This window comes from Ovis aries, chromosome 2 (assembly GCF_016772045.2).
Source record: "Ovis aries strain OAR_USU_Benz2616 breed Rambouillet chromosome 2, ARS-UI_Ramb_v3.0, whole genome shotgun sequence".
Taxonomy (NCBI): domain Eukaryota; kingdom Metazoa; phylum Chordata; class Mammalia; order Artiodactyla; family Bovidae; genus Ovis; species Ovis aries.
In genome coordinates this window covers 206,216,856-206,238,980 of record NC_056055.1, presented here as the reverse complement: position 1 = coordinate 206,238,980, position 22,125 = coordinate 206,216,856, and the positions used below count along the sequence as shown (strand labels likewise).

General features: G+C 39.7%; 1 long non-coding RNA gene across 1 annotated transcript in view; it reads left to right on the top strand.

The window, feature by feature from the left end:
- LOC132659329 (uncharacterized) overlaps positions 1-20,998 on the top strand; it is an 80,334-nt gene extending 59,336 nt beyond the window's left edge. The window contains exon 3 of the long non-coding RNA XR_009599637.1: positions 20,607-20,998. This is a non-coding gene — a long non-coding RNA (uncharacterized LOC132659329). The remainder of the gene's footprint in view (positions 1-20,606) is intronic.
- Positions 20,999-22,125: the final 1,127 nt, after the last annotated feature.

The following is a 22,125-nucleotide window of genomic DNA, read 5'->3' as shown; positions in this document are numbered from 1 at the left end:
TATTTGCTTAGAGTGGGATATTTAAGTAGTTAAGTAAAAAGTAAGGTGAGGAATGAAGTGGAAGAAATTCATCCCTCTAGATGGAAAGGAGTAAAAATCAAAAGCTATGTTTTGAGGAGTAGGGTAGAATCTGAATGATGGCCAAGAAGGTTTAGTCAGAGACATCAAATTTGGGGTTGTTGAGGATCCAGAGTGGAAATTAAAATCAGCAATTTACAGATCTTAAACCTATATGATCAATTTATTAATTTGTCACCATTTCTATTGACTAGTTTAGGATTTATGATTTGGCTAAATGCCTTCAATACAATTACAAATTCTGTGTGAATTGGTAACAAAGGAAACAATAAGAATATCGTAGCTGTTACAATTGTTGCTACGTACTTGTGCTCCCAGATATGGAAAATAGTGACATTTATAGGTGACCTGGATAAGACACCATTTAGAAATGTTTTTTTCATAGCTCAAGAGCTGACAAACAAATGGAGGGCACAGGGAGCCCTGGGACCCAGGGGACACTTGGGGGAGGGCTGGGGGAGTTTGGTAGTGGGAGGGGAGATTGACTTGCCTGGGGGCACTTGAGTATTAGAAAATGAAAGTAATTTCAACTGTCAAGGATCTGATAATCAGAGAAAACTAGTCCTGCTGTGCAAGTCACGTGTCCCCTTGGTGCTCAATTATGGCTATCTATAAAAATATTATAGGTCAAATCCCATCGTGTTGAACTTGAAGGAAAGTACGAGATCTTTTACTGGACTGGAATGTACTGTAATCAACATCATTTGAAATCTCATTGCCAGTACTTCTAGGTCATTCCCCTAAGGTCAAGGGCTGGACATAAAACAAAGCAGGGGCCAAATTCCCTCAAAGATGAGATGGTTCATTAAAGTTGCCCAAGCATGCAGACCAAGGCAGAAATGTGCTCTTGCAGAAGCCAATCCTCTTTCCTCTTTGACATTTCCCTTTTGGTTTTTCTTACTCTCCAAAGAATTGGGCCAATTACAATCCATTGTATTTTTTAATTTTAGAAGAATCATATTTCACTCCTTATTTGTGCTATACTAGCTAGTGTGTTATATTTCTTTTCCAGTTCATGTTACATCACACAGCCAGGTGTTAGATATTTTCATTATCACAAAACTGGTAAAAGAACCTTGATTGTACTAATATTACATATACATATTGCACACACAAATATATATGAGAAAATTTCAGTATAACAAGACCAAAAAGTACTATTTACCATGGGCCATTGGTCAGAGCATAGAGATATTTTCATTGGACTAAATTTTGGGTTTCAGTGTAGTTCATAATAATAGTATTTGTCTTATAATAATAATGTATAAACCCCCTACAGTATAATAAAAAGCAACATTTCCCAGTGAAGGAATTGAATTGAAAATATAAATGTGAGCCTCTAAAGCTTCTATAATACCAAAAGCTGATTGTGTATACGTGACTCAACTATGAAAGTTCTCGATGGTGAATGTTTAATAGGATTCCAAAGAATATCAAGGGAGTTTCATATATTTACTCACTCAACACATTTTTTTAGCACTTATATGCAGGCTATCATTCTAGGGTATCATAAGAATGAACGAAAAATAAACAAATTTCTGCCTTTATGAAGATAACATTCTAGTAACTAGTAAATAAATCTAGAAAATAAATAAGATAAATAAGAAAGTGATTCTATGTTAAAGAGAGACATATAATAAGGGAAGTAGTACTAAACGGGTTTTTTTAGAGGGGGGAGGGTGTTGTAATTTTAGAGAGTGTAAGGCAGGAAAGAGTCTTTACATGAGGCCCCTTTGTCATGTGACTATCCTTTAAGCAGCCCCTGCCCCATGCTCTGCTCATCTCTAACCTACACATACCCTACAAATCTATTTTCTTTTCTTTTTTTAAATTTTGGTGTACTGCATGACATGTGGGATCTTAGCTCCCTGACTAAGGATCGAACCCTCACCCCTGGCATTGGAAATGCATAGTCTTAACCACTGGACCACCAGGGAAGTCCTTCAAATCTTTTGATCACATAATCCCTTGCCTAATCTGTTGCTTCTTTCCAAAGATCAAAGAAGTAAACATGAAGAATAAGTAATTAACAAATGACCAGATCTCTTCCCTAGCTTCCCCTTTAGTAATCTCAAGAACAAGCTGTGTGAATAAGATAGTATTTAAAAAAAAAAAAATCTCGCAGTCAACAAACCTGCACTCAGTGAGGAATGACAACACTGATCCCCCTCTCAATGACTGACTGAGATTACTTTCCCTTTTCCCCTTTAAATCTTTCATGGCTGAGACGAATCTTCAGGGGTGGTTTTGGGGGGACACTGAGTCACCATCTCCCTAGATTGCCATCATTCTAATTAAAAGCAATTTTCTTGTCTACCAACATTTGCTCTCATGAGTGTTGGTCTTTGAGTGGCAAGCAGCAGGACCAGAGTTTGGTAAAAAGAAGTAAAGTTGGAAGCTTGCTCTAAGAATGTCACTTCTGAACAAATACCTGGGGGAAAAAAGGAACTAATGATGAGATTATCTGGGAAGAAGAATTCCATGCAGAGGGAAAAGCGCTGAGGTCTGACTGTACCTGGCATGTTTCAAGAAAAGTCAGGAGACCAATATGGCTGGAGTAGAGTAACCAAAGGAGAGAACTTTGGAAGGGAAGAGACATAAATGGGGGCCACATTAGGTGGGGTCTTGTAGGTCATGGTTAGAGCTTGAAGCCTCTGAAGGGCTTTGAGCAAAAGAAGCATGAGGAGTAAGAAGATCTCCCAAGTACTGTGATGGGCAATGTTACATATGAATAGTGCAACACTAGCCAAGTGTTCAACTTTTCTGATAATAGTGTGATGAGGTATATAAAACTTACTTTTAAGTAATAAAATATCAAGTATTTATTCCTTGTGGCTCAGCTGGTAAAGAATCCACCTGCAATGTAGGAGAACTGGGTTCGATCCCTGGTTGGGAAGATCCCCTGGAGAGGGGAAAGGCTGCCCACTCCAGTATTCAGGCCTAGAGAATTCCATGGGCAGTAGAGTCTGTGGGGTCACAAAGAGTTGGACACGACTGAACAACTTTCACTTTCACTATTATGTAAATGACGAGAATGTTAGGTCCTCTTTCTATCTGAGGCTAAGAAAATAATCTATTTATAAGCTACAAGTTTCTTTAAATTGTTTTTAAGCCCAGATTGGTCAAATGATCAGAATTCAAACTAGTTAATCCCAGATATTAAATGGAAGCCATAGACTGCATACTAAGCATTTATAGTGCATTTATGTTTCTGTTTGTTTCCTTTCAAGAATATATCTTATTTTCAAATTACAAGCAAGTGACAGGTGATGGTGGACTTATTTAGTCAAACTAACTCTCCCACAGAAACAGTCTTAAAATCTGAGAAACAATAAACACAAACACACTCACAACTATTTGAAGGTTCAGAAAACTGCACGGCCAACAGCAAACAGAAACTAGAGGGAGTCTTCCCTTAAAAGAGGAACTGTGAAGCAACAGTGAGAACTGGACATGGAACAAGAGACTGGTTCCAAATAGGGAAAGGAGGACGTCAAGGCTGTATATTGTCACCCTGCTTATTTAACTTATATGCAGAGTACATCATGAGAAACGCTGGGCTGGATGAAGCACAAGCTGGAATCAAGATTGCCGGGAGATAGATCAATAACCTCAGCTATGCAGATGACACCACCCTTATGGCAAGAAGTGAAGAAGAACTAAAGAGCCTCTTGGTAAAAGTGAAAGAGGAGAGTGAAACAGTTGGCTGAAAGCTCAACATTCAGAAAACTAAGATCATGGCATCTGGTCCCATCACTTCATGGCAAATAGATGAGGAAACAATGGAAACAATGAGAGACTTAATTTTGGGGGCTCCAAAATCGCTGCAGATGGTGACTGCAGCCATGAAAATAAAAGATACTTGCTCCTTGGAAGAAAAGCTATGAGCAACCCAGACAGCGTATTAAAAAGCCGAGACATTACTTTGCCAAGAAAGGTCCATCTAGTCAAAGCTATGGTTTTTCCAATAGTCACGTATGGATGTGAGAGTTGGACTATAAAGAGAGCTGATCACTAAAGAATTGATGCTTTTAAACTGTGGTGTTGGAGAAGACTCTTGAGCATCATTTGGACTGCAAGGAGATCCAACCAGTCCATCCTAAAGGAAATTAGCTCTGAATATTCACTGGAAGGACTGATGCTGAAGCTGAAACTCCAATACTTTGGCCACATGATATGAAGAACCGACTCAATTGGAAAAGACCCTGATGCTGGGAAAGATTGAAGGCCAAAGAAGGCAGGAGGAGAAGGCAACAACAAAGGATGAGATGGTTGGGTGGCATCACCGACTCTGTGGACATGAGTTTGAGTAAGCTCTAGGGGCTGGTGATGGACAGGGAAGCCTGGCATGCTGCAGTCCATGAGGTCGCAAAGAGTCAGACACGACTGAGCAACTGAACTGATTGACTGTGAAGCATAAGATTTGAAGTTTAGTGAGGGTCAGGCGACAGAAAGCTGAAGCCTTACAGGTGTGGGCAGCAGAATAAACCAATGGAGGAAGTTATGGAAGGGAGGGAACCATACACAGACTTACACCTCAAGTCTACATGAAAAATCTAAACCACCCCTAGGCTGTAGACCAAAGCTCTTATTTTTAGGGGAACCCTCAGAGAGACCAGAAACCCTCAGGGAAACCCTCAGGGAGTCCAGATGCTAATGCAATCAGCATTTAGAGGATGAGAAAGTCAGCAGAGATTTCACCTGCTGTTCCACACAGAGAAGATAGAACTGGAGTTTGAGTCTGGACAAAATAACTGCCTTATAGGACAAAGTTTGCCCTTAAGAGGAGCAAAATAGAAGTCAGGGTTTCTACAAACATACCACTTGCAGTGTGTGGTGTCACTAAACATGTGAAGAAACAGGAAAATGTGACTCTTTCAGACACAGCTTCTAAACCGAATGAGACTTTTTTCCCTCCCAACACCATGTGTGTGGTGTCTTCTCCAACACCAACTCTCCAATTCTTAGATACTAACTCCTCATAATTAGAGGAGATGCCATAAGTTAAGGGGCTTAGTTTCTCAAACCTGCCCCGATTTCTGATGGTAGTCACAAGTCCCAGGGGGCACTCATAATTTTTACTGACCAGCTATAAATGAATTTGATCATTCACCAGAATGACTCACAGAACTCAGGGAAGTGCTTTTCTTACCAATACCAGTTTATTATAAAGGATACAATCAGGGCTTCAAAGGTGGCACTAGTGGTAAAGAATCTGCCTGCCAATGAAGGAGACACAAGAGATGAGGGTTCGATCCCTGGGTCAGAAAGATCCCCTAGAGGAGGAAATGGCACCCCACTCCAGTGTTCTGACTGGGAGAATCCCATGGACAGAGGAGCCTAGCAGACTACAGTCCATGGGGTCGCAAAGAGTTGGATACAACTGAGTGTCTGAGCACATGCAATAACAGCCAAATGGAAGAGATACAAAGGACAAGTTATTGAGTGGGGAGACACAGTTTCCATGGTCTCTTTGGGTATGTCACCGTCTCAGCACTTTGTGGGCTCACCAACCTGGGAATTTTCCACATTAGGAGTTTTTATGAGGTTATAATTAGAAGTCCAGTTCAGGCCAGTTACTCAGTCATGGCTGACTCTTTGTGACTGCAGCACGCCAGGCTTCCCTGTCCATCACCAACTCCGGGAGTTTGCTCAAACTCACGTCCTTCGAGTCAGTGATGTCATCCAACCATCTCATCCTTTGTCGACCCCCTCTCCTCCTGCCTTCAATCTTCCCCAGCATTAGGGTCTTTTCCAATGAGTCAGTTCTTTGAATCAGGTGGCCAATGTATTGGAGCTTGAGCTTTAGCATCAGCCTTTCCAATAATATTCAGAGTTGATTTCCTTTAGGATTGCCTCCAAGGGACTCTCAAGAGTCTTTGCCAGCACCACAATTCGAAAGCATCAGTTCTTCAGCCCTCAGCCTTCTTCTATCTTCTCTATTTCATTAGCATATCAGACACTTATTACTCAGGGGATTTTGAGGGCTTTAGGAGCCCTATGCCAGGACCTGGGGCCAAAGATCAAATATTTTTTATTATATTACGGTGATCTAACATATACCGCAGTGTTCACTGCAGCATTATTTACAATAACCAGACAAGGAAGCAAGTTAAATGTCCATTGACAAATGAGTGGATAAAGAAGATGTGGTACATAGACACAAAGGAATATTACTCAGTGATAACAAGGAACTCAGTTGGGTCATTTGTAGTGATGTAGATGAACCTAGAGTCTATCATGCAGAGTGAAGCAAGTTAGAAAGAGAAAAACAAACACATATGAACACATATGTACGAAATCTAGGAAGTGGAACTGATGAACCTATTTCAAGGGAAGGAACAGAGATGCAGCCGCACTAGAGGTGGACTTGTGGACGCAGTGAGGGAAGGAGACGATGGGATGAGTTGAGAGAGTGGCAGGGACATGTACATACTACCATATGTAAAACAGACAGTGGGAATCCGCTGTGCGGGTCAGGGAGATCAGCTCAGTGCTCTGTGATGACCTAAAGGAATGAAATGGGGAAGGGTAGGAGAGAGGATTAAGAGGGAGGGGATATATGTACACACACAGCTCGTTCACCATACTGTATAGCAGAAAGTAACACGACACTGGAAAGCAATTACACTTCAGTGAAAAATAAATTTTAAAAGGGATCCACATCAAGGAAAGATGATCTTTAGAAACCAACCTTAAAATGATGCAAGTTTTGTAATTAAACAGATAAAACCTTGATGTAGGCATAATAAATATGTTCTAGGACTTAAAGGGAGATATACGCAAATTAAATGAACATATGGGAGTGTCAGCAGAGAAGTAGAAACTATTATAAAGAGCCAAAGGGAAAATTCAGTGCGAGAAAGAACAATAACTGAAAATTTTAAAATATGGGATGGGTCTAATTGAACATAGACCTATCTATCTCCAATGAGATTGGAGATAATAGTAGAAAAAAATTAGTAAGCTTGAATGTGTATCAAAAAACTATGCACTGAAGAGAGTACAGAAAAAGTAAGATTGAAGAAAAATGAAAAGAGCCTCAATGACCTATTGAACAGCATTAAGCAATTTATCACATATGTAATGGAATTCCGAGAAGAGAGAATGAGACAGAAGAAGTACTTGAATTATTAATGGCCTAAATTATTTCCAAATTTGGTGAAAGAAACCGGTTTATAGACCTAAGACTCTCACCAAACCCCTAGAAGGATAAATGCAAAAGAAATTAGATACAGTTACATAAAAGTCAAACTTCCGGAAAATCAGTGATAGTAACACAATCTTGAAAGTAGGCAAAAAGAAATGACATGTTGTGTAATAATGACGAGAATAATTGTTGACTTCAAAAGAAAGAATGAAGGCCAGAAGACATGGTACAACATTTAGATACTGCTGAAAGGCAAAACTGGTTGACTCAGTTTTCTATATACAATGAAAATATATTCAAAATTGAAAGCTAAGAATAAGACATTTTAAGGTGAATAAAAACCAGGTATATTTGTTACCAGTAGACTTGCACAGCAAGATATGGTGAATGAAATTTTTCTGGCTGAAGAGAAACGACACCTGAATCTAAATGAGAAAATGGAGGTTTCTAGAATTAGAAAATACGTGGGCATATATAAAATATAGAGAGATGATAGGAAGATATGGAGCTATAGCTATATCAACACATACAGTACTTTCAGATAAAATATATGTACCATATAATGGATTCTTGTTATTCACAGTAATTATGTTGTATAACGTAGTCAAGAACATTGAATTAGCAAATACTGAATCATTGTTTCTAGGGGAAAAAACAAGAGTAGGTTCCTGTGAACCTCTGATCACATTTTTATTCAATCCATATATAATTTTATTTTATCTATGTTTCTGCTTCCAGACAAGTTATTTAATATATATCATTGATTCATTAGCATTGAACTCAGCCAGCAGAATGTAACGTATGCCTGAATGAAGCTTATCTCACACATATGTTTTCCCACAGCCTTCTTATGTTTAAGAAATGGATAGAACTTGAGACCAACACTTGAGGGTTATTCTAGACAGCAAAATCACCAAAATATGCATAAAAATGCCACAGATACAGCACTAAATAGACCGTGGAAAGGACACTTGTTCACAGTATGAGAGCTGAAGTAACACAGCAGAGCACAGCGTCATTTGAGCTCAAATAAGAAAGTGTGCACCACGTGATTCCCATCACTCACCTCTGTTATGTCTGCAAATGACCCTGAAAGAGCTGTGAGTACTGATTTTGGGTTACAGAGACATTTTAGTGGGTAGGTGAATTTGCAAATAAAGAAACAATGAAAAATCAAGATGGACCATACATATATTCTTTTCTCTTAAAAATACAGATGACAATTTGCCATTTATAAGATTATAATACTGTATGTAAGATTTTAACACAGGTACTTGGACTGCAAGGAGATCCAACCAGTCCATTCTGAAGGAGATCAGCCCTGGGATTTCTTTGGAAGGAATCATGCTAAAGCTGAAACTTTGGCCACCTCATGCAAAGAGTTGACTCATTGGAAAAGACTTTGATGCTGGGAGGGATTAGGGGCAGGAGAAGAAGGGACGACCGAGGATGAGATGGCTGGATGGCATCACTGACTCGATGAAGGTGAGTCCGAGTGAACTCCGGGAGTTGGTGATGGACAGGGAGGCTTGACGTGCTGTGATTCATGGGGTGGCAAAGAGTCGGACATGACTGAGCGATTGAACTGAACTGAACTGAACTGACAGTTAGTATAACTAAAATACTAAAGAATGAGGGGGTAGATAAATCTGTACTGATTAAAGATAATTGTGCTTTATATTAAGAAATATATTATTAACGCTAAATAGATATGAAAGTTAACAATGCATATTGTAATCCCTAGAGCAATCACCAAAATATACTGCCAAAAATTTAACTACCAAATTTATATATTTTATATAAATGTAAAGTATTGCTAAAACATCAGTGGAGGAAACAAAATAGAATGCTAAAATATTCTGTTACTCCCTCAAAAATGCAGGAATTGAGTAATAAATATACATGAAATACAAAAGAAACCCAGCAAAATAGCAGACTTAAGACTAACCATATCAATAATTACATTAAAGTGAAAAGACTGCATACATCAATAAAAACCATAAATTGATAAGATCAATTTTAAAATTCTCAAAAAGGAAGTTTTACCTCTCTATACTGGCTATAAAAGATGCACTTTAATACAAAACAGAAATAAGTTGCATGTAAAATGATGAAAAATGCTTTATCATGCAAATATTACTCATATGACAGCTGGAGTGCCTATATTAATATCAGAGAAAATAAACTTTGAGACATGGAGTTTTATTAGAGATAAAGCATAACATTTCATGATAATATGAGTCAATTCACCAGAAAGGTATAACAATTTAAAAATGTGTATTGGCTTAATTTTACCTCAAAATACATGAAGTTAAAACTTAGAGAACTAAAGGGAGAAATAGATAAATGCACAGTGCTAGCTGAAATTTATAGCATTCTTTTCTTAGTAATTGATAGAACAACAGGACAAAATAATTAGCAAGAATTTTAGAAATTGGATCACTGTTAACCATCTTGACTACATTACATTTGTCCAGTGCTGCCCCTAATGCAGAATGTACATTCATTCTCAGGAAACATGAGATATTCACTAGATATTCACTAGAAAAGACCATAGGTTGGGCTTATAAAAGGCCTCAGCATAATTCAAATTGATTTACATCTTATAGAGTATGTTCTCTGATCACAAATAATTTAAATAATAAATGAAGAACAATAAGCTATCTAGAAAAGTCATAAATATTTAGAAATAAAACATTAAATTTCTATAAACCCATGGATCAAAGAAGAAATCACAAGAAGTATAAATAATTCTTATCTGAATGATAATGAAAATTCAACACACCAAAAAGGTGTATGATGTAACTAAAGAACTGATTTAACTGATATGATGATTTTAAATGTTTATGTTTGAAGAGAAGAAAGATATAATAATCTTTATGATGCTAGAAAAAGATGGATAGAACAAAGTCTTAGTAGTAGAACAAAGAAAATAATAAAGAGCAGAAATCAATACAACAGAAAGAAGCAAAATAGAGAAGAATTAAAAGCTAAAGGCAATTCTTTAAAAATGTTAATAAAATCAATACTCCCATAATAAAACTGATTAAGGGGAAAAAGAAAAAAACACAAAACAAATGTCAGGAATAAGTAAGGTCTCAAGATACAAGGTCCATATACTAAGATCAATTATATTTCTGTGTACTAGAAACAAAAAAACTGGACAATTAAAGTCAACTCCATTTATAATAGCATCAGAAAACACAAAATACTTTGGAATAAACATAACATAAGGTAAGCAAAATCTCCATACTGAAAACCATTAAATCACTGAGACAAATTAAAGATGACCTAAATAAATGGATAGCTATACCAATTCATAGATTGGAAAACTCAATATTATTGATACTGCTTATCCTCAAATTAACCTCCAGATTCAATTCAACCAAAATCATAATATTGCCAGGATTTCTTAAAATATAAGTTGAAAAGCTGATCCCAAAATTTATATGTGAATGCAACTGATGTAGAGTAACTATATGATACAGAAAAACAGAACCAAGTTCAAGGACTTTAACATATACTATTGCCTTCAAAAGTTACTACAAAGCTACAATAATCAATTCAATGAGGTGTTGGAATAAAGATAGTCAAATAGATCAATAGGTCAGAATGGAGAATCCAGAAATAGATCTACACATATGTGGTGAATCGATATTTGACAAAAATGTCAAATCAATTCAGTGTGGGAATGGAAAGTGCTTTTTAACCAACAATGCTAGAATAAGTGGATATCCACACAGAAAGGGAAAAGGATATTAATCCTTTCCTAATACCATATAAAAAAGTTAATTTTAAATGATAAAAAGTTGAGCATGAAAAATTGCGGCTTTTAGAACAGCTTTTTGGGGAAAAAACCCCAACAAACAGAGCTTCATAATGGGATAAATAAATATTTCTTAGAGAAAGCAATAACCAAAAAAAGAAAACTGATGTCATACATTATCAAAATTTAAAAGGTCTGCTCATGAAAAGATACTGCTAAAGACAAAAAATTGACGATCCACAGACTACGGAGAAAATATTCACATATATCTCACAAAGGGCTTGTATGCAAAATAAAGAATCCAATTTGTAAATGGGCAAAGGAGAGACATTTCACAAAAGAAGATATGCAAATAATCAAAAATCTCATGAAAAAGTATTCATCATTATTAATCATAGTTGTAGAGGAAGAGTTAATGAATGTCATAATGAGATACTTCTAAATGCCTACCACAATGGCTGAAATTAAAAAGATAGTTCAGTTCAGTTGCTCAGTCGTATCCAACTCTTTGTGACCCCATGGACTGCAGCACGCCAGGCCTCCCTGTCCATCACCAACTCCCGGAGTTTATGCAAACTCATGTGCATTGAGTCGGTGATGCCATCCAACCATTTCAGCCTCTGTCGTCCCCTTCTCCTCCTGCCCTCAATCTTTCCCAGCATCAGAGTCTTTTCAGATGAGTCAGCTCTTTTTATAAGGTGTCCAAAGTGCTGGAGTTTCAGCTTCAATATTAGTCTTTCTGATTAACACTCAGGACTGGTCTCCTTTAGGATGTACTGGTTGGAATTCCTTGCAGTCCAAGGGACTCTCAAGAGTCTTCTCCAACACCACAGTTCAAAAGCATCAGTTCTTCAGTGCTCAGCTTTCTTTATACTCCAACTCTCACATCCATACACGACTACTGGAAAAAATATAGCCTTGATTAAAAAGACCTTTGATGGCACAGTATGTCTCTGCTTTTCAATATGCTGTCTAGGTTGTTCATAACTTTTCTTCCAAGGAGTAAGCATCTTCTTATTTTGTGGCTGCAGTCACCATCTGCAGTGATTTCAGTTCAGTAGAGTTCAGTTCAGAAGCTCAGTCACGTTGGACTCTTTGTGACCCCATGAATTATAGCATGCTAGACCTCCCTGTCCATCACCAACTCCCAGAGTTTACTCAAACACATGTCCATCGAGTCGGTGATGCCATCCAGCCATCTCATCCTCTATCATCCCCTTCTCCTGCCCCCAATCCCTCCCAGCATCAGAGTCTTTTCCAATGAGTCAACTCTTCACATGAGGTGGCCAAAGGATTGGAGTTTCATCTTTAGCATCAGTCCTACCAATGAATGCCCAGGATTGATCTCCTTTAGGATGGACTGGTTGGATCTCCTTGCAGTCCAAGGGACTCTCAAGAGTCTTCTCCAACACCACAGTTCAAAAGCATCAATTCTTCATTGCTCAGCCTTCTTCACAGTCCAACTGTCACATCCATACATGACCACTGGAAAAACCGTAGACTTGACTAGACAGACCATGTTGGCAAAGTCTCTGCTTTTCAATATGCTCTCTAGTTGGTCATAACTTTCCTTCCAAGGAGTAAGCATCTTTTAATTTCATGGTTGAAATCACCATCTGCGGTGATTTTGGAGCCCAAAGAAATAAAGTCTCTCACTGTTTCTACTGTGTCCCCATCTATCTGCCATGAAGTGATGAGACCAGATGCCATGATCTTTGTTTTCTGAATGTTGAGCTTTAAGCCAACTTTTTCACTCTCCTCTTTCACTTTCATAAAGAGGCTCTTTAGCACCTCTTTGCTTTCTGCCATAAGGGTGGTGTCATCTGCATAGCTGAGGTTACTGATAGTTCTCCTGGCAATCTTGATTCCAGCTTGTGCTTCATTCAGCCTAGCATTTCTCATGATGTACCCTGCATATAAGTTAAAGAAGCACGGTGACAGTATACAGCCTTGACATACTCCTTTCCATATTTGGAACTAGTCTGTTGTTCCATGTCTAGTTCTAACTGCTGCTTCCTGACCTGAATACAGGTTTCTCAAGAGGCAGGTCAGGTGGTCTGGTATTCTCACCTCTTTCAGAATTTTCCACAGTTTGTTGTGATCCACATAGTCAAAGGCTTTGGCATAGTCGATAATGCAGAAATAGATGTTTTCCTGGAACTCTCTTGCTATTTTGATGATCCAACGGATGTTGACAATTTGATCTCTTGTTCCTCTGCCTTTTCTAAATCCAGCTTGAACATCTGAAAGTTCACAGTTCACGTACGGTTGAAGCCTGGCTTGGAGAATTTTGAGCATTACTTTACTAGCGTGTGAGATGAGTGCAATTGTGTGGGAGTTTGAGCATTCTTTGGCATTGCCTTTCTTTGGGATTGGAATGAAAACTGACCTTTTCCAGTCCTGTGGCCACTGCTGAGTTTTCCAAATTTGCTTGCATATTGAGTGCAGTTCACTTTCATAGCATCATCTTTCAGGATTTGAAATAGCTCAACTGGGATTCCATCACATCCACTAGCTTTGTTCGTAGTGATGCTTGCTAAGGCCCATTTGACTTTGCATTCCAGGATGTCTAGCTCGGTGAGTGATCTCACCATCATGATTATCTGAATTGTGAAGATCTTTTTGTATAGTTCATCTGTGTATTCTTGCCACCACTTCTTAATATCTTCTGCTTCTGTTAGGTCCCTACCACTTCTGTCCTTTATTGAGCCCATCATTGCATGAAATGTTCCCTTGGTATCTCTAATTTTCTTGAAGAGATCGCCAGTCTTTCCCATTCTATTGTTTTCCTCTATTTCTTTGCACTGATTAATGAAGAAGGGTTTCTTATCTCTCCTTGCTAATCTTTGGAACTCTGCATTCAAATGGGTGTATCTTTCCTTTTCTCCTTTGCTTTTTGCTTCTCTTCTTTTCACAGCTATTTGTAAGGCCTCTCCAGACAGCCATTTTTGCCTCTTTATGTTTATTTTTCTTAGAGATGGTCTTGATCCCTGTCTTCTGTACAATGTCACAAATCTCTGTCCATAGTTCATCAGGCATTCTGTCTATCAGATCTAATCCCTTGACTCTATTTCTCATTTCCAATGTATAACCATAAGGGAATTGATTTAGATCATACCTGAATGGTCTAGTGGTTTTCCCTGCTTTCTTCAATTTGAGTCTGATATGGCAATAAGGAGTTCATGATCTGAGCCACAGTCAGCTCCTGGTCTTGTTTTTGCTCATGTATAGAGCTTCTCCATCTTTGGCTACAAATAATATAATCAATCTGATTTTGGTATTGACCATCTGGTGATGTTCATGTGTAGAATCTTCTCTTGTGTTGTTGGAAGAGGGTGTTTGCTATGACCAGTGTGTTCTCTTGGCAAAACTCTATTACCCTTTTCCCTGCTTCATTCTATACTCCAAGGCCAAATTTGCCTGTTACTCCAGGTGTTTCTTGACTTCCTACTTTTGCATTCCAGTCCCCTGTAATGAAAAGGACATCTTTTTGGGGTATGAGTTCTAAAAGGTCTTGTAGGTCTTCATAGAATCATTCAACTTCAGCTTCTTCAGCATCACTGGTGGGAGCATAGACTTGGATTACCATGTTATTGAATGGTTTGCCTTGGAAACAAACAGAGATCATTCTGTTGTTTTTGAGATTGCATCCAAGTACTGCACTTGGAATCTTTTGTTGACTATGATGGCTACTCCATTTCTTCTAAGGGATTCTTGACCACAGTAGTATATATAATCGTCATCTGAGTTAAATTTCATGCAAAGATGGGCACAATAAAGGATGGAAATGGTATGGACCTAACATGTATGAATGTGAGAGTTGGACTATAAAGAAAGCTGAGTGCTGAAGAATTGATGCTTTTGAACTGTGGTTTTGGAGAAGACTCTTGAGAGTCCTTTGGACTGCAAGGAATTCCAACCAGTCCATCCTAAAGGAGATCAGTCCTGGGTGTTCATTGGTAGGAGTGATTTTGAAGCTGAAACTCCAGTACTTTGGCCACCTGATGCAAAGAGCTGACTCATTTGAAAAGACCCTGATGCTGGGAAAGATTGAGGGCAGGAGGAGAAGGGGATGACAGAGGATGAGATGGCTGGATGGCATCACCGACTCAATGGACATGGGTTTGGGTGGACTCTGGGAGTTGGTGATGGACAGGGAGGCATGGAGAGCTGCGGTTCATGGGGTCGCAAAGCATCAGACAGGACTGAGCTGAACTGAACAGAAGCAGAAAATATTAAAAAGAGATGGCAAGGATACACAGATGAACTATACAAAAAAGATCTTCACAACTCAGATAATCATGATGGTGAGATCACTCACCTAGAGCTAGACATCCTGAATGCAAAGTCAAGTGGGCCTTAGCAAGCATCACTACAAACAAAGCTAGTGGATGTGATGGAATTCCAGTTGAGCTATTTCAAATCCTGAAAGATGATGCTATGAAAGTGAACTGCACTCAATATGCAAGCAAATTTGGAAAACTCAGCAGTGGCCACAGGACTGGAAAAGGTCAGTTTTCATTCCAATCCCAAAGAAAGGCAATGCCAAAGAATGCTCAAACTCCCACACAATTGCACTCATCTCACACGCTAGTAAAGTAATGCTCAAAATTCTCCAAGCCAGGCTTCAACCGTACGTGAACTGTGAACTTTCAGATGTTCAAGCTGGATTTAGAAAAGGCAGAGGAACAAGAGATCAAATTGTCAACATCCGTTGGATCATCAAAATAGCAAGAGAGTTCCGGGAAAACATCTATTTCTGCGTTATTGACTATGCCAAAGCCTTTGACTATGTGGATCACAACAAACTGTGGAAAATTCTGAAAGAGGTGAGAATACCAGACCACCTGACCTGCCTCTTGAGAAACCTGTATTCAGGTCAGGAAGCAGCAGTTAGAACTGGACATGGAACAACAGACTAGTTCCAAATATGGAAAGGAGTATGTCAAGGCTGTATATTGTCACCGTGCTTCTTTAACTTATATGCAGGGTACATCATGAGAAATGCTAGGCTGAATGAAGCACAAGCTGGAATCAAGATTGCCAGGAGAACTATCAATAACCTCAGCTATGCAGATGACACCACCCTTATGGCAGAAAGCAAAGAGGTGCTAAAGAGCCTCTTTATGAAAGTGAAAGAGGAGAGTGAAAAAGTTGGCTTAAAGCTCAACATTCAGAAAACAAAGATCATGGCATCTGGTCCCATCACTTCATGGCAAATAGATGGAGACAGTGAAAATAGTGAGAGACTTTATTTTGGGGGGCTCCTAAATCACTACTGTGGAGAAGGCAATGGCAACCCACTCCAGTACTCTTGCCTGGAAAATCCCATGGGCGGAGGAGCCTGGTAGGCTCCAGGTCATGGCATCGCGAAAAGTTGGACATGACTGAGCGACTTCACTTTTACTTTTCACTTTCATGCATTGGAGAAGGAAATGGTAACCCACTCCAGTGTTCTTGCCTGGAGACTCCCAGGGACCGGGCAGCCTGCTGGGGTGCCGTCTATGGGGTTACACAGAGTCAGACATGACTGAAGCGACCTAACAGCAGCAGCAGCAGCAGCAAATCACTACTGATGGTGACTGCAGCCATGAAATTAACAGACATTTATTCCTTGGAAGAAAAGTTATGACCAGCCCAGGTAGCATATTAAAAAGCACAGACATTACTTTGCCCACAAAGGACCATCTAGTCAAAGCTATGTTTTTTCCAGTAATCATATATGGATGTGAGAGTTGGACTATAAAGAAAGCTGAGTGCTGAAGAATTGATGCTTTTGAACTGTAGTGTTGGAGAAGACTCTTGAGCATCCCTTGGACTGCAGGGAGATCCAACCAGTCATTCAAAAAGCAATCAGTCCTGAATATTCACTGGAAGGACTGATGTTGAAACTGAAACTCCAATACTTTGGCCACCTGATGCGAAGAACTGACTCATTTGAAAAGACCCTGATGCTGGTAAAGATCGAAGGAGGGAAGCAAAGGGGATGACAGAGGTGAAATGGTTGGATGGCATCACTGACTCAATGGATATGACTTTGAGTAAACACTGGGAACTGGTGATGGATAGCGAGGCCTGGAATCCTGCAATCCATGGGACTGCAAAGAGGTGGACATGACTGAGTGACTGAAAGTGAACTGAACTGAACTGAAATTCAGTATTAGGACAGAGACACCAAACTCCAGGCATTGGACTGCATTTGAAACACTAAGTACTTAAAAAAAAACAGTCTCCAAGCTGAAACATGCTTTGTGGTCTTAGGGTTAGCATTCCAACAACAAATATCTGAGTGCCTACCATGCCCAGGTTCTCTCCTGCATATCTCTTAGGAAAACCTTCAAGAATGAGGGTGTGCCTGGGAATGGGTAGCTGGGTGAGTTTTCTTGGAGAGATATTAAAGTTGTTGACTTATTAAAAAAATACAGTGTGAGAGTTTTACCTGAGACAAAATGAAGATGATAGCATAGGAAATAGCATTTCAGATAGCTCTGAGAAACTGCTCCAAAGAGGTGGGGGGAAGGTTAGCATATATGTGATTTGGTGAAGGGGGAATAGATGCCATCAAACACATAGGTTTTGCAGAGGGGTTCTGCTAGTCACGAGGAGCAGTTGGCAAGTGCCAGTCTGTAGTTGACAAAGTGTTGGGAGTAGGTCACATAGGGGATGGGTCACCCCGAGACCTGACTGGCCCCAGCTGTGGCCTTCCTTGGGGCTGTGGCTGTACCACAACCTAGGCAGGCTCTCTGGTTGTTTGTTGCTGTTCTTCTTGTTGGACCCGTACAGATTCCTGTGCTCTTTACCAAAATCCTGTGAGGATAGAAAAGGATTTTTGTCCTATCAAAGCAACTTTTTAATATTCTTAGGGCTTTCCCTAAGAGAGTTTTCTGCGAAAATAAGGGATGGGGCCTCTTCTGTGGACAGGACATAAATGTATGGTTACCAGATGGTTCTGAGCTCATGGTTCTTTCCTGTCTCTCATCCCCAGACATGGTCCTCCCAGCAATGGGATGCAATTGGCAAGACCCACCCTTCCAGCTTTGTGCAGAGTGATCATGTGAATGGAAGTAGATAAGGGGACATAGATGACTAATTGTGTGATGCATAGTTTGAGGACCCAATCAGCTGTTGCCAAAGCTCCTTCCTCTAAGGTCACTGGAGATAGTGAGGGAGAGTGGGAGGATCTCTCTCTCTTGAGAGACTTGATCCAGCAGTCTGGGAGATGAACCTTAGTCACATTCCTTCACAGTACAAAGGACTTGTCCACACACTCAGATGTGAGAGAGCAGGAAAATTCGCCCTCACTCTCCAGTAGGAAGAACAGTTAGCTTTCCAGGGGCCTCTGCCTCTCCCTGAAACAATATAGTGAGAGCAGTCTGAGATGGAGGAGAGGGGAGGTGAAAAGCATTTCTTCCACTGACACATTCCTAGCAACGTCCAGGAATCCCAGCCTCCTCCCCTAAGAGAAAAAGAACAAGGAAGCCTCTTCAGTTACGAGGCCAGAGATTTGCCTTTCTCTTAACATGCATCACCGACTCCACGGACATGAGTTTGAGCAAGCTCCAGGAGCTGGTGATGGACAGGGAAGCCTGACATGCTGCAGTCTATGGGGTCGCAAAGAGTCAGACATGACTGAGCAACTGAACTGAACTGAACTAACATGTTTCATCTTTTTCACATTGTATCAGCAATTATGTCTTGTGTAGTTTCATTTGTTTTGAAACAATCATCAGCTTTTTAAAGTACGATGTCTTTGATTTTGTCCTTTTTCTATCTCTGCTCCTCTCCTTCCCTCCATGACAGCCCCAAATACTTTAGTTAAAATTAACTCACCTTTTCTAAGAAGGTTGAGGGAATAAGAAGGGAAGAATCTGGCAGGAGGGTTTAGACAGCAGAGAGTAAAGAAAATTGTTTTAAAACCAGATCGAAAACTGTCTCTCTGGCTTCCCCTTTCTCTGTTCTTCACTTGGCCAAGTAAACCCTCGCCTGATTACAGTAAACATCTTCTTAACAGATCAAAAGGAGCGATTTTTAAAGGGAGTTGCTTACTCACAAAATTCATTATGGTAATGCCTGGTCTTATTCAGCGGAGCCTGTTCCCTCCCAGCCTCACTTTGATCTGCCACTGTGGCCTCCTGTCTGTTCCCGCAGCTCATCTACATTTTGTTGGCGTCAGACTTTTTCAGTAAATAGGCCTCAGGTTGTGAACAGCCCAGCAGTATTAGAAGAGCTAGCCTAGAGACAGATTTTCCTTCCCATACCCTAAATATATGTGTTTTTTGAAACAACAACGCATGGTAGACGTTTAACTCCTCCTGGTGTGAATGTAGAATTGTTTAACCACTTTGGAAAACTCTCTGGTAGTTTTTTATGAAGCTTAATGTGTACCTATTCTTTAATTCTCCAATTTCATTCTCCCTTATTTGCACAACTGAAAGTAAATCAAATGTCCCCCAAAAGACATGTATAAGAACGATTATTGCAGCTTTTTTTTTTTTTTCACAATAGCTGATAGCTGGAAATAGTCCAAGGGTCCATCAAGAGAAAAATCGATAAACCAACTGTGATATATTTATACAATGAAATAATACTCAGTGGAAAAAAAGTAGTGAACTACATATGCACACAAGAATACAGATATATCCCATAAACATGCAAAGTGAAAAAAAAGATACACAAAATGCATATTGTAGTATTCCATTTATATGATGTTTTAAAACACACAAAAATCATTGAAGATGTCTTAGAAGTGTCACAAGGGAACTTTCAGGAGAGATCAAAATATTAGACTTATAATAGGGGTAAGGGTTGCATGAATATATCCAGTCACTAAAAATGTACAGCTAAGATTTGTGCATTTCAACATACACAGATCCCAGCAAAATGACAATAATAATAATCAAGTGAGAGATAGGGAGTAGGTAGATATATAGACGGTACAAAAATAGCAGAATGCTGATTGCTTAAGTAGGGTAATGGGTATAGAGAGGTTCAATATTGGATTTTATTTATTTTTAATACATTTGAAATTTTCTGTGAAATTGTTTCTGAAACAATTAAGAGCCAGCAAATTTAGTATTAGGGCAGAGATACCAAAGTCCAGGCACTGGACTCCATTTGAATTTTTCTAATTTTTTTAAATTTAACTATTAAAAAAAAAATTTCAAGTGCTTTTAAGGAAAACAGTCTTCAAACTAAAACATGCTTTGTGGTCTTCTTATTAGCACTCCAGCAACAAATACCTGAGTGCCTACCATGCCCAGGTTCTCTGCTGGATACTTCTTAGGAAAACCCTCAAGAATGTGGATGTCCTGGCAATGGGAAGCTAGGTGAGTTTTTTGAGGAGAAACATTTAAGTTGTTGACTTGAAAATAAAATGCATAACAGTTTTATTTGGGACAAAATGAAGACTATAGCATAGGAAACAGCATTTCAGATAACTGCCTCCCTGAATTCGTCTCTTCACTAACTTCTAGGAAATTCACCCTGTGGTTGATAGCTTTTTCACTGGACCTCTCATGTCTGCAATACAGGTTTCTTGCAGAGCATGTTTTGTTATTAATGATAAAACAAATTATAGTGTGCCAGCCTCCTAAACCTCAAAGTACCTTACAGATGCATAATGAACAATCAGGCCACCTGGACTCTGCACCCAGCAAAGCCACCTGAACCTATAAGAAGCCACCTGCAAAAGAGTCATTTTGCCTGCACAGTCTCCCAGGACAGCTCAGGCTGGCATCGGTCCTTGAAGAGAGCAGACAAATAACTGGGACTCTAATTTATGATGAAAGAACTTGACCCTTGGGAAGGCGGAGTGTTCTGATCTGATTTCTGCCAATGACTTACCTGGAGGGATCTCTCTATTGCTCAGTGTCCTGCTCAATAAAACTGATAGAAAATCATCTGTTTTGTTTTGCCATCTGCCTGCAGCCACCAAGAGACCAATGGCCCAACTCAGCCTCCTAAATGCCTTTTCTCAATCCTCACTCTCCCTGGTCTCTCTGCAGCATCTAGGACATATGACCAACCTCTCCTGAAATTTTTAGAAACTCTTTCCTCTCCCAGCTTTTATCACGCGAGACTCTCTGTCTCCTCACCTCTTATATGTTCATTTTTTTGTCAACACTTTCAAATTAGGCTGTCCATTTCTTGTTCCCTCTTTCTTTTTTTCCTCCTTGATCATTAATGGAATTGTCTTCCCTGCTAATAACAAGGATGACAGTGAACAAGTAAACTCCTCTATGCTGGCTGTGCTTTACATTTGCTATCTCCTCAAACCTCACAGATTCCCGTGAACAAGGCAGGGCACCTCACCACATTCACTGAGATCACTTCTTTCACATTCTGCTTGCCTAGATTATTGCTCTGTGAGGGTAGGGACCATATCCATCTTAGCACACTTTGGTAACCACCTAGCCATGGGAGGATCTACAGGTAGAGATGGGTATTATTAGCCTTCTTTTACAGATAGCACTGTGTTTTATAGCTGTCCCTGATGTTTGGAGTGATTTCCCCACAGTCACAGAGCTAAGAATGTCAAATATCATCTAGTTTTCTGATGCCAAGCCCATTTATCTTCTTACTACCGTAAGCTGCAAAATATGCAGAAACCAGCACTTCTCTCTGTCATACTGCATAACTGGCAGCCATGCTTCGTAAGATCATGGGAGGGAAACTAGAGTTTATCTACTACTGTGTCTCGGATGTACCTGATCATAAGCATCTCTTGAAGTACTTGAGACTAATGCTGGTTTCTGGACTCCACTCTAGTTCTACTGCATACAAATATCCAGAGGAAGGGCCTAGGAAATTGGATGTTTAATCAGCTTCTTCCTCTCTGTCATTCTAAACACACTGCTTCTCTGGGGCTGTTGGACCTGGCTTCAATTCCAAAGGAGGAGATGAAAGCTATAAACCAAGAGGGACTCCACTTTGCCTACAGAGATAAAGGAAGAGAGCCCCAACTCCACATTTGTAAGTGATTTTTGGGTGTGTGTGTGTTTGTGTGTGTGCTCAATCATTTTTTTGTATCCAACTCCTTGCAACCCCATAGACTGTAGCCTGCCAGGCTCCTCTTTCCATGGAATTTTATAGGCAAGAATACTGGAGCCGGTTGCCATTTCCTATACCAAGG